Below are 9382 nucleotides of genomic sequence, written 5' to 3'. Positions count from 1 at the left end.
GGTATAGCGCGAACTTGGAGGGAGATCTTTGCAAAAGTACATAACTCTAAATAAAGGTATGCTATCAATTATTAATGGGCCGCGTCCCGCTCGTAATAGTGACCCGGCATGTAAACAAAGTTGGATCGTCGAACCAAGGAGGTTTTATTCTTGGATTCATCTTTCTTCTCTTCATTTGGAGTTTATAGCCGCAGGTTATCAACGACTATCAGGTCTTAAATCATCACGAAGTTTAAATTAGATTTCTGAATCCAATGTCGTTAATGAACGAAATTGTTGTAGGTGAGTTGCCATTACTAAGGGGCTTTTGAAGTACGTTAGTATGTTGATGAATTTCTTGGGTTACTTAGTAATGGTCTTGAAGAATATGATGAATTGTTGTACCCACATTACAGTAAGTGTATTTCCTTGGAGTGTCATGCGGATCAAATGGCCATTAATATTGTGTGACCAATTCTTAGATGAGTTATTATTATTTGGTCTCTTTTGTTTAGTTCAATTAGCAAAGCGTTTTTATATATGTTCTTCCTTTATAGTACAAACTTTTGGAAATGTGTGAATTTTTGTTTATTTGAAATTTTTCAAAGTCTTTATTTGAGATTAGGGTATTTTGAGCAAACATAGTGGAAACGGATTTGGCTATTTTACCCGCAGTTTCGTTGCCTGTAATGCCTACATTAGATGGGATCCATGCCAAAACGATTTCTGTGTTATTTTCCTTCATTGAACTTAGCCTGTTTAAGATTTCTTGAATTATTGGTTTACTGATGTATCAAGCTGTCAATAATATTTATAGAGCCCGTGGGAATGATACATTTGTTTACTCTTTCATTTTCAGTGATTTGTAGGGCTGCTCTCATGGCATATACTTAATAAAAGAAAACAGAACACGATTCATCCAGAGTTTTAAGAGTTTTGTCTTAATATACAGGGTGTCTCAATCCCAATAATTTTAACTGTTCTTGAAACCTGCTAGATTTCATTAAAATCGAATTCTGACTGTTCAAAATCTTTCCTTACTAGTATGACAGTAATGATGCCTTAGAATGAAGGATATTCAAATTGAAATATCTTATAAGCTTATCGATATACATAGCTAAGTACTTTTATATAAAGAATGTCCAGCTACGTTCATTAAAAAATACCTTGTTTTATTTAGAAAAACAAAGTTGACCTATATATGATCTTTACACATCCACTCACGAAAAATTAATAAAACAAAAGGAATCCCACTCGATTCCATTCAAGCCTCCACTAAAATTTCTTTGGCTATAACAATAGCGAACAAACCAAAATGTCAAAATCAATGAGACACCCTGTATAACTGCACATTGGATTCACCTTTGTTGATCTAGTACATCCATGTAACGCGATCAAAATTCATAGAATGGATATCGCGTTACAAAGTGCGTTGCAAATATAGCTTCCTTCTATATGCGATTCACGCTGGATAGTATCAGCAGCTACCCCAACAGTTGTACGCGTATTGCAAACGTGATTTGTCGAAACGGTCATCGCTATGAGCTGCGCGACTGAATGACGTTATCTGACCCAGCCTAAACCTGGTTATAATGTACCGCGATCATTATAGGGCAGACGCAACAGATGTCTCACGCAAAACCACGGATACGTCTATTAGCCAACTCGATCCAATTAATACTCTTACGCTAAACGATTTCATATCATAATTATCCCGCTGCGCATCAAATAATTTAATATGAGGACAGGGATATCGAATCCCAACGAATATTATTTTGATTCATATGCAATCATTAAACGCTAGATTGGAGATTTATTGCAAACATTTTCATAGATTGGTTTTTATACGAAATGGTATGGCAGTCTATTTGAAAACTGTATTTCAATTTTTTGATATAAGCACTGCAATATCTATTGCCTGCTGCGTTTATAAACGCGAAAAATTCGCGGGTCAATTTTTATTCACAATCGCTGGGTATAAAGAGATTCGATTTTCCGAAAAGTAGAACTTCGACACGATTAAATGTTATTTTCAACAGTGGCAGCTCTCAAATTAAATTGTTCGCGGTTCGTCTCATCGGTGTGCTTCCCGGAGGAAAGGGAAGAGCGATGGAGGTCAATTGTCGACACGGTTGCACGGCAATGGCGAATTATGACTGCGAAGTATGCGGTTGAAAGCTTGTACGACACGTTCTCTAGCCGCGTGCTCATGCACGCTCGGTGGCGGGACAAGTATCTCTAGTCAGGGGAAGTTATTCAGTGCGGGCGTCGTTGTTACGCGAAAGGGGATAAAATCCACTGTTGAAGTGGCGCAGAACTCACTGGAAACGGACAAAGAGAAACACGGTTTCCACAGGTAAGTTGCGCGAGGTGACGCGGCCAAGTGGGAATACGCGCTGCTTAAGCGTGGGCGTGCTTAAGCCGGGAACTAATTAATTCGACGGATGGACAAATGAACAACGCCGATGTTACCGCGTCATTGAGCAGCAGTGTGTTTACGCGGAACGTACGTCGAAAAATAGAGATGGAACTTGGTTGGAAGTCGACTGTCATGACGTCGGAGGTTTCGAGAGATAAGGCAAATGTAATTAGAATAAGAATACCGGAAAACCTATTATCTAGTTCCACAGTCTATTTGTCGACCTCGGGAACTTGTTTCGAGTTCCGGCCAAGAGATAATGGCCGTTCGCCGCGATGATCGCGAGGGAACTTCCCGGCCTGGGTATTCGGTTGTGTTTCTATGCAGACGACTCCGAATGGACGGTGGTTTCCATTTCCAGAGTTCGTTTAACTTTGTGGCGACCAATTAGTACGTCTTAGTCGAATTAGGTGGACGGTTTCGGGCCACCTCACGCTTTTAATCACTTTAGATAATTCCAAGACTACAATTGCTGTGTCTCTGAATGTTGAATTGCTATTTTATTTTTATACCTGGAAATTGAATATGCACCTCTCTTTAAAAATAAATGTGAATGCTCAACGGAAACAACAAACCCATTTGTTTCGCAAGAAGTTCTACTGAAAATTGTTTCCACGAGAAATATTATAAGAAAATTTAATCAGTCTGTTTATTAAAATACCGAGGAAAATTTAATAAGGACGATGCACGGAGAATTTAAAGAATAAAAAACGAAGCAACTATTTGAGTTTTTATATCAGAATAAGAGGTACGAGTAACAAGTCCATTAAAGGTACGTTCGTTTTAATCGCGCGAGGTCCGGCGAAGGTTTACTGCAACACGTGGCGCGCATCCAGCGTGTGTTCTACCCGTTAACGAAATAGCATTCCGAGGTCGTCCCTTTTTCTCCACAAGGTTCGCGGTCAGACCCTGCCACACTTGCGAACCAAGAAAGCTTGAAATCAAAGTTAAAATAAAGGAATGGCTATCGATTCCACGAAACGATATTCTCACTGGTGGATAGCCGGGTATGTAAACTTATTATTTTGAAATTAACAATCGTATGCTGAAAAATATATACTGGTCGTTCCTTATGAATTTTGATAGAAGAATTTAAAATTATTAGAGAATTTTCGCTTAGACTTACGACGGTTCTTCCAATGAAATTACGTACTAGTTACTGCCAAAATTACATCCTGAATGTTTCACGTCATTAAGAATAATGAGATACAGAATGTTTTATGACTGTGTTACGGTAGCATATAATCTGCTACATAACAGAATAAATGTTATATTACATTATGCTATATAACATTTGGCTTCTCGCATTACTAACGAGTTATATAACTTTGCTATATAACATGTTTTCGCGTTTAACAATTATCCTAATAATATTACAGGATAATTTACATGTGGCAAGATTTACTTTATTTATTATACTTTAATGCTTTTAAAACGCTCATTGCTACACGAGATCTAATCAATATTTGTTAATTCTGAGATCGAGAGTTTGGTCTGTCATTTTATTTCTGTTCATACTACTACGTAGTTGAAGTACAGGAATGAATGTATTGATAACAGAATTCTATCGAGTTTTAATAAAATCATTAAATTAGATTGTATCAATTTAGTCTACGAACACAGTTTTTTTTTCATCTAATTGGATTCGACGTTTTGTTAATTGACGATTTATACATTGGAGCGTAATTCGTTAAAAATAGCGCGCGTGCGGCGCATCGTTCGCGGAAGCTGCGAGTCCTCGTGACTTTGGTAAATGGCGCAATCTACGATGCCATTTCCGACACCTGACAGAACAGTTGCCCAGATAAGACCGGAGGGAAATGAGGAAACGTCGACGCGTACGTGCCCAAAAGCTGTACTCAGTCCGTGTATCGAGAAACCGTGCGGTAGAGAAGCTTTGCTGTTGGAAAATCGTCGTCGAAAAGGGAATTACCCGCCTCCGAAAAGCGAGTCTAGTAATGGTAAGAGGGCGGATTCTTTGTATGAACTGGCAAGCATTGAGTTTAATAACGGTGAAATTTGCTGCTGCCCGGGAGGCGATAAACAGAAGTCGTTATTAAACTAACTGGCTCGCAGGAACTCGAACAAACGCACCTGTAAACTTCGCTGCGTAGTCGTTGTTTATCGAGTTTCTCCGTCTTACATTAATTTCGTCTCTGGGTAGACGAAAGCGGGGCCGCGTCTCCCTTTCGTCGCTTTTCACCCGCGAGAATAAATTGAGAACAAGTTTTAGAAACGACGAGACGAAATTGTTTCGAAATTGAACCGCCGATGAGGCGTGGAACTTCGTCTACTGCGACGTAACGGTGGATAATTGAAATTCAGATTGGATATCGACACAGTTGTGCGAGTATCTGGTGAAAATCTGCGTAGGAAGATTAGAGGCTTGTTTCCTGTTGAAACGCAGCCGGATAATGTTCCAGAATGCATCATCCGTGGCGGTAGAATAGCATTAATATCGCATCGTAGAGACTCGTGGCCGTTCTCCGGCCTAGCAAACTGCTCCCGATGCGCGCCGGTAATCGAACCAACGAGCCACAATCTCTATGAAAATTAATAGCTTTAAACGAGGAAAACGTGTTCCGAGGGTGAAATTCAATGAAGCAGAATATCGCGTAAAGCGTGGTAGTCTCGAGTTTCATTGAGATTCGTACCAGCTCCCAGCGCCAGAGTTAATATTCCATGAAACTGTGACGTTTGGGCAATTCGCATATAGCCTTGAGGAATTTCCGAAAAGTTTTCACCACTCAGTCCGCCCCGGTCAAAGACACCGAGTCTCTCTTTACTCCCCCGTATGCGGGTACATACATCACGACACGTTGTCGACGTAATAAATTAAAGACCTTTATCCCACTACAAAGTCTAATGCGTATAACGTAATGTCTTTGCTGTAGTAAATTTGAAATTTGGGAATGTTTGCGTAATTTTGATCGTATCTTAGTATGCTGCTGCTTTCTTCCACTATTTGAAGATGCAATTTAATAAAAATTATAGTATAGTAAATGTTTCAGTTTCTGCTCACTGGTTTTTCTTTCTGTAATTTTAGCCAGTGAGTGAAAATTGTAACGTGAGCAGAAATTGAGACATGTACTGTACATGCATCTACAATTAGCTGCCACTGAATAAACATTTCTCTTGAGAATACCAAACACGATTTTATATTTTGAATGAAATTCGTAAACAATTATTTCTAAATCTACATTAATTTTTCAAAATTTCTTAGTATTCAAACACTGTCGTTCACTTCACTTACCTGAGCACAGGCCTATGGAAGAAGTGAGCTGCGGTTAACAGGTGAAAATCGAGTCGGACTCGTAGCGCGGGAAGCTGTCCTTCGCCGGCAACTCGCGATTTCGACCCCGTTCGATGCTGCTCGCGACGTGTTTGAAAATCTCCGACGTGCGTTTATGAATAGGTACACGCTTGCGTCGACGTACGTTCAGGTGAACGTGGCTCGTGGTTCCCTTGGTGAGTGGCCCAACTCGCTGCCAGACGAACACGCTGTTGCGGACGAGCTAGCTCTGTCCGGTACTCCAGTGCCGTGCCGGGCGCTATCCTCGATGCTTTTAGTCGGCGTCTGCGCTCTGTTAACCTTCCGACCTTCTCTTCCACCTGCACTCCCCCACCGATGCGCGTTCACCGTATTTCAGACTGCAGCTAGCTGCACCCCTCTCTGTCCCGCGGTCCACCGTACCTGATTCACTCGCGTTGCACCTGACGCTGCACCTGAACTGAAAGGGTCAATGCTTCTGCTCCTGCTCCTGTCGCGTCGTATCCTTTGGGAGGACGCGCAGTCACTCGCGCCCACTCCTATCTATCGTTAATTACCACGGCTATTTCATCACAGCATGTTTCACGAATATTTACTCTAGATGTGCTTATGTCCATCGAGCAGGTCTCTGAGGATACTGTACATGGCCTAGTATAGTGATTTCGGGGCAGCCATTGATATTTAGAGCCGTTTGAATAACTTCCGATCCTCTCCGTTTTGATTTCGCGAATATGATTCTTGATGATGATCTAGATCATTAACCTTTCGTAAAAGTTCTTATGTGACATTTATATAAATTTCATAAATTATATATTACATAAATTCCTGACGTCTTTTTGCTCTCTTCTATCAATAACCAGGAAAAATAAGTGCAATTTACTCTGTTCGACTTTATATTTTTATTTCTCGGTGAATTCAGATAAAATTCGTTGTAATGTTTAGTTTAAGGTAGTGCATAACATTGGCATTCTACCTTATCCCGCTGCTATTGGAGTCTAGCCCCTTAGAGCCTGTTGAACTAGTTTAGTACGATTTCACGCTGGTGTTTCTTTCTTATTTTCTTTCACCGTTACTAATTTTCGAATATTTTTTTATATACCCGGAAGTATAATATTCAATCGTTGAGATCAGTTGCCAGGGAAATTCTTAATGTACAGGGCTGAGTGCTGTTTACCCCGAATTTAGATGAGGCCTCGCGATCTTCGTAAAAGGGGAGCAAACAAATATTACCGTCATTTCCATGTAAATAAACGTATCATTTATCGGTGCACGATAGAGTGGATCTATCGAGCCCTATCTCGTTTCTACGATAATATTTCTAGCCTAGGTTACCTTCCATAAACCCTTCCCCCTAAATAATGTATACGAACGGTTACGTGTATATACTCCACCCGGATTTTTCGTTCGATCGTCTCCGGAAACGCGATGCACGGTATGAGTAAACCGGGGTCACAGTTTGTGTCGGGACGAAATTCAGCCCGCGTCCCGGTTTTGACGCGACCACTCTCCATTTACCTACACGAACTAATCAAACTTCGGCCTCGGCCCCGAAACGTGTTCTTATCAATAAACACGTTTTCTTCTTATCTGAATCGTGAGATTCGTTCCAATGTTTTGAGCTTCGTAAAAGGACGATTACAAAAAATTATCCCAATTTTTATACCGGAATTGAGACATTTACTTTATTTTTATATCAACTCCGTTATGTTTGAAACGAGTTCAAGTTTAAACTTCACGTCGGCTGTTCATCTTCGTTGTCCAAGCTCCAGAGGGGCAGCGTCTAATGTTTGTAACACCCAACTTCGATGAGATTGAAGTTACTCTTACCTCAGTTATATGTACACACGGATGCAACGACCAGGCCACGGATGTTCATTCAATTTTACCAGCTCGTCGGAAGTTTTCCAATTTTGTGTCCGCACGGATCAAACGGGTTTCGTAGTCGCGTTACATTTTATCCAAGTAAGTAGTAACTCATCCGACAGCCCACGCGCATATTCCCCGGCTCACCTGTCCTCTGTTACTTTTGCAAACTGTTGCTCCAGCCAAATGTGTTTTTTCGACTCGTATATTCTACTATTTTTTCTCCCTGTCCGGGCGGCCCTCCGGTATTTACATTCCGAAAAGATGGAGACCTGCAAGTTTACTTTTCGCTACCCTTTTCGGATTGGGAAACCCTTCGCCGTGTCTCCGTTAGGAAAAAAGGTTCTTGGCGATTGTTTTTCGACGGTAACACTCGGACACAGCGAAAAATCGAAGCGACTTGTTTTCCCGGCCGCTGTCCACCGGAAAAAGTCGACGTCGGCAAATATCGGCGATCCATTTTCCAGAGAACGACCGGATTTCCTTTTGCGCTCCGCTTTTGACCCGATTCCTTGCGACCCGTCACGCTCGACCGCGTACGGACCTCTACTACTCGACCGATTCAACCAAACGCGACAATCTTCAATTTTTCAAAAAGTAAATGGGTTTCGAGTAAGGAATATAAATTGTAACCATTTCTAAAGAATTTTCTAACAAATTTCAGAACGGAAATAATAAACGTGGCACTAAATTTTCGATTTCCCCTGCGGGACAAATACGTGCGCTGATGATAATCACCAGCTAAATCAGCCGCGAGTTTACGCTAATGATGCAAATGAGTTGATGTTGCAAACATGAATTCATAAACAAGCGTGCATCGTATAGTAAATTAAGATAGGCAAGTAGAATAGCGTGAAATAAAGCAGACGAAGTGGAGGTTTTCTCCGACACGCACAATGCTTGCTCTAAATTTTTTTCTGCTGCGGGTAGTGAAACGTGATAATGAAATTTCAATGAATACATCCACGACTGACCTTGGTCTACTACCGTTTTAATTGCGAAATTTATGATCCGTTATCATCGCCGATTGACCCATGCTCCTTGTATCTCCCGGGTAATTAATGACTGTATAACGCTCCATCTCTTTGTTAAATTTTCACCTCGATCCATCACCGAATAATTATTCTCTGTCGCCGTAACTAAATTTTCTCTCCCACGAACTTTTATCCCGATTAAAGCAATAAAACGTGAAAAAGCCTGGGCGCGTATCCATCAATTTCCGGATCGCACGCGCGGGTAAACACGCATAAACAGTGAACGCAAATAGACAACAACTTGTAGGGGAACTGGTTCTTGTTTTGCATTATAGATAACTACGTGTGCGCGCACTTGTTTTCAAATGAAACTTTAAATATTCCACTTCTGCGAAAGAGGAAAATACCGTACGATGGCCGACGGTCTACAAATCGACTTCTATACAGTTACAAAAAAAATAGTACAATAACGAAACCGTGTACAATATGTGCAAACCTCGTAAAATAGGACCGGCGTGTATTTGTCGCGATCCCTCGCAATGCGAGGCGAATCGAGCGGGAGAGAGAGAGAAAGCGAGAGAGAGAGAGAGAGAGAGAGAGAAGTTGTCAGCTTGAGGAATTACGATGAGATAAAATTTCGATCGCGGTTTGCTAGTCGCCGTAGTGAATTCCTGGAAGAATTTCCCAGATGCCAATGCCAGGTGAAGTCGGAAGACAGAATTTCCCCAAACGAGACGGAATTGTACGATCTTAATATAATTCTGGTCATTTTAAACTTTCGCCATAACAGAAACCAAGTACTAATAATTCCTCTGAAATTCACAGTTCTTTCGCTTTCTAAACCGTTTCGTTTTCTTAAATAGAACTTCAGATTTG

At 41.0% G+C, this 9382-nt stretch overlaps 1 protein-coding gene across 1 annotated transcript in view; it reads right to left on the bottom strand.

Annotated features, from left to right (window-relative positions):
- Positions 1–5949, bottom strand: part of LOC108626271 (ras-related protein Rap-1) — a 34818-nt gene extending 28869 nt beyond the window's left edge. The window contains exon 1 of the mRNA XM_018026862.2: positions 5652–5949. The gene's annotated coding sequence lies outside the window, so the exon portion shown is untranslated. The remainder of the gene's footprint in view (positions 1–5651) is intronic.
- Between the last annotated feature and the right edge of the window lie 3433 nt (positions 5950–9382).

Source organism: Ceratina calcarata, unplaced genomic scaffold (assembly GCF_001652005.2).
Source record: "Ceratina calcarata isolate Rehan_Ccalc_2016 unplaced genomic scaffold, ASM165200v1 scaffold390.2, whole genome shotgun sequence".
NCBI lineage: Eukaryota > Metazoa > Arthropoda > Insecta > Hymenoptera > Apidae > Ceratina > Ceratina calcarata.
The sequence above is the reverse complement of the archived record's forward strand: the minus strand, read 5'-3'. Positions and strand labels throughout refer to the sequence as shown.